The sequence below is a fragment of the Oncorhynchus mykiss genome, unplaced genomic scaffold (assembly GCF_013265735.2).
Source record: "Oncorhynchus mykiss isolate Arlee unplaced genomic scaffold, USDA_OmykA_1.1 un_scaffold_355, whole genome shotgun sequence".
Taxonomy (NCBI): domain Eukaryota; kingdom Metazoa; phylum Chordata; class Actinopteri; order Salmoniformes; family Salmonidae; genus Oncorhynchus; species Oncorhynchus mykiss.
Window position 1 is genome coordinate 137,501 of NW_023493803.1, and position 3,055 is coordinate 140,555.

At 45.2% G+C, this 3,055-nt stretch overlaps 7 non-coding genes and 2 pseudogenes across 7 annotated transcripts in view; all 9 read right to left on the bottom strand.

Moving 5' to 3' along the window:
• The window catches only part of LOC118952508, a 119-nt gene extending 72 nt beyond the window's left edge, over positions 1–47 (bottom strand). Inside the window, exon 1 of the ribosomal RNA XR_005043567.1 lies at positions 1–47. This exon is cut by the window's left edge and continues 72 nt beyond it. This is a non-coding gene — a ribosomal RNA (5S ribosomal RNA).
• A 177-nt stretch (positions 48–224) lies between these two features.
• Positions 225–343, bottom strand: LOC118952509. Its single transcript, XR_005043568.1, has one exon. It is a non-coding gene; the product is annotated as a 5S ribosomal RNA (ribosomal RNA).
• A 177-nt stretch (positions 344–520) lies between these two features.
• On the bottom strand, positions 521–638 carry LOC118952663. Its single transcript, XR_005043722.1, has one exon. It is a non-coding gene; the product is annotated as a 5S ribosomal RNA (ribosomal RNA).
• Positions 639–897: 259 nt separating this feature from the next.
• On the bottom strand, positions 898–1,016 carry LOC118952510. Its single transcript, XR_005043569.1, has one exon. It is a non-coding gene; the product is annotated as a 5S ribosomal RNA (ribosomal RNA).
• A 177-nt stretch (positions 1,017–1,193) lies between these two features.
• Positions 1,194–1,312, bottom strand: LOC118952511. The gene has a single exon (XR_005043570.1). It is a non-coding gene; the product is annotated as a 5S ribosomal RNA (ribosomal RNA).
• Positions 1,313–1,564: 252 nt separating this feature from the next.
• On the bottom strand, positions 1,565–1,682 carry LOC118952559. The gene has a single exon (XR_005043619.1). It is a non-coding gene; the product is annotated as a 5S ribosomal RNA (ribosomal RNA).
• Positions 1,683–1,859: 177 nt separating this feature from the next.
• On the bottom strand, positions 1,860–1,977 carry LOC118952665 (annotated as a pseudogene).
• Positions 1,978–2,233: 256 nt separating this feature from the next.
• LOC118952658 lies at positions 2,234–2,351 on the bottom strand. Its single transcript, XR_005043718.1, has one exon. It is a non-coding gene; the product is annotated as a 5S ribosomal RNA (ribosomal RNA).
• A 176-nt stretch (positions 2,352–2,527) lies between these two features.
• LOC118952692 lies at positions 2,528–2,644 on the bottom strand (annotated as a pseudogene).
• Between the last annotated feature and the right edge of the window lie 411 nt (positions 2,645–3,055).

A 3,055-nucleotide genomic window follows, 5' to 3' on the forward strand; every position in this document is an offset into this window, starting at 1 on the left:
CGAGATCGGACGAGATCAGGCGTACTCAGGCCGGTGTGGCCGTAAGCGAAAGGCAATCTCAAAAAGTGGATGAAATTGCATATACTGTAGCCATAATTTGTAGCACAGATTGTTGGATGAAATACAAACTAACCTTGCTTACTTATTTCAAAGCGAGGGCACATATTTCAGCCTTGTGGGAAAAAACGGACAAAGAGTTGAAATTCCACAAGGCAGTGACAAAAAGCTTACAGCACCTGGTATTCCCAGGCGGTCTCCCATCCAAGTACTAACCAGGCCCGACCCTGCTTAGCTTCCGAGATCGGACGAGATCAGGCGTACTCAGGCCGGTGTGGCCGTAAGCGAAAGGCAATCTCAAAAAGTGGATGAAATTGCATATACTGTAGCCATAATTTGTAGCACAGATTGTTGGATGAAATACAAACTAACTTGCTTACTTATTTCAAAGCGAGGGCACATATTTCAGCCTTGTGGGAAAAAAACGGACAAAGAGTTGAAATTCCACAAGGCAGTGACAAAAAGCTTACAGCACCTGGTATTCCCAGGCGGTCTCCCATCCAAGTACTAACCAGGCCCGACCCTGCTTAGCTCCGAGATCGGACGAGATCAGGCGTACTCAGGCCGGTGTGGCCGTAAGCGAGAAACTATCTCTTGGTGCACCATGTAAAGTCAAAGTGAGCCTGATTAACAGCTGTTGCATTTCCACCATTTAGATAAGCATCTTTGGTCACTCAAAAAGTGGAAGAAATTGCATATACTGTAGCCATAATTTGTAGCACAGATTGTTGGATGAAATACAAACTAACCTTGCTTACTTATTTCAAAGCGAGGGCACATATTTCAGCCTTGTGGGAAAAAACGGACAAAGAGTTGAAATTCCACAAGGCAGTGACAAAAAGCTTACAGCACCTGGTATTCCCAGGCGGTCTCCCATCCAAGTACTAACCAGGCCCGACCCTGCTTAGCTTCCGAGATCGGACGAGATCAGGCGTACTCAGGCCGGTGTGGCCGTAAGCGAAAGGCAATCTCAAAAAGTGGATGAAATTGCATATACTGTAGCCATAATTTGTAGCACAGATTGTTGGATGAAATACAAACTAACCTTGCTTACTTATTTCAAAGCGAGGGCACATATTTCAGCCTTGTGGGAAAAAACGGACAAAGAGTTGAAATTCCACAAGGCAGTGACAAAAAGCTTACAGCACCTGGTATTCCCAGGCGGTCTCCCATCCAAGTACTAACCAGGCCCGACCCTGCTTAGCTTCCGAGATCGGACGAGATCAGGCGTACTCAGGCCGGTGTGGCCGTAAGCGAGAAACTATGGTGCACTATGTAAAGTCAAAGTGAGCTGATTAACAGCTGTTGCATTTCCACAATTTAGTAAGATCTTTGTGTCACTCAAAAAGTGGAAGAAATTGCATATACTGTAGCATAATTTGTAGCACAGATTGTTGGATGAAATACAAACTAACCTTGCTTACTTATTTCAAAGCGAGGGCACATATTTCAGCCTTGTGGGGAAAAAACGGACAAAGAGTTGAAATTCCACAAGGCAGTGACAAAAAGCTTACAGCACCTGGTATTCCCAGGCGGTCTCCCATCCAAGTACTAACCAGGCCCGACCTGCTTAGCTTCCGAGATCGGACGAGATCAGGCGTACTCAGGCCGGTGTGGCCGTAAGCGAAAGGCAATCTCAAAAAGTGGATGAAATTGCATATACTGTAGCCATAATTTGTAGCACAGATTGTTGGATGAAATACAAACTAACCTTGCTTACTTATTTCAAAGCGAGGGCACATATTTCAGCCTTGTGGGAAAAAACGGACAAAGAGTTGAAATTCCACAAGGCAGTGACAAAAAGCTTACAGCACCTGGTATTCCCAGGCGGTCTCCCATCCAAGTACTAACCAGGCCCGACCCTGCTTAGCTTCCGAGATCGGACGAGATCAGGCGTACTCAGCCGGTGTGGCCGTAAGCGAGAAACTATCTCTTGGTGCACATGTAAAGTCAAAGTGAGCCTGATTAAAGCTGTGCATTCCACCATTTAGATAAGCATCTTTGTGTCACTCAAAAAGTGGAAGAAATTGCATATACTGTAGCCATAATTTGTAGCACAGATTGTTGGATGAAATACAAACTAACCTTGCTTACTTATTTCAAAGCGAGGGCACATATTTCAGCTTGTGGAAAAAAAACGGACAAAGAGTTGAAATTCCACAAGGCAGTGACAAAAAGCTTACAGCACCTGGTATTCCCAGGCGGTCTCCCATCCAAGTACTAACCAGGCCCGACCCTGCTTAGCTTCCGAGATCGGACGAGATCAGGCGTACTCAGGCCGGGTGGCCGTAAGCGAAAGGCAATCTCAAAAAAGTGGATGAAATTGCATATACTGTAGCCATAATTGTAGCACAGATTGTTGGATGAAATACAAACTAACCTTGCTTACTTATTTCAAAGCGAGGGCACATATTTCAGCCTTGTGGGAAAAAACGGACAAAGAGTTGAAATCCACAAGGCAGTGACAAAAAGCTTACAGCACCTGGTATTCCCAGGCGGTCTCCCATCCAAGTACTAACCAGGCCGACCCTGCTAGCTTCCGAGATCGGACGAGATCAGGCGTACTCAGGCCGGTGTGGCCGTAAGCGAAAGGCAATCTCAAAAAGTGGATGAAATTGCATATACTGTAGCCATAATTTGTAGCACAGATTGTTGGATGAAATACAAACTAACCTTGCTTACTTATTTCAAAGCGGAGGGCACATATTTCAGCCTTGTGAAAAAAGGACAAAGGTTGAAATTCCACAAGGCAGTGACAAAAAGCTTACAGCACCTGGTATTCCCAGGCGGTCTCCCATCCAAGTACTAACCAGGCCCGACCCTGCTTAGCTTCCGAGATCGGACGAGTCAGCGAAAAAAATTGCATATACTGTAGCCATAATTTGTAGCACAGATTGTTGGATGAAATACAAACTAACCCTTGCTTACTTATTTTCAAAGCGAGGGACATATTTCAGCCTTGTGGGAAAAAACGGACAAAGAGTTGAAATTCCACAAG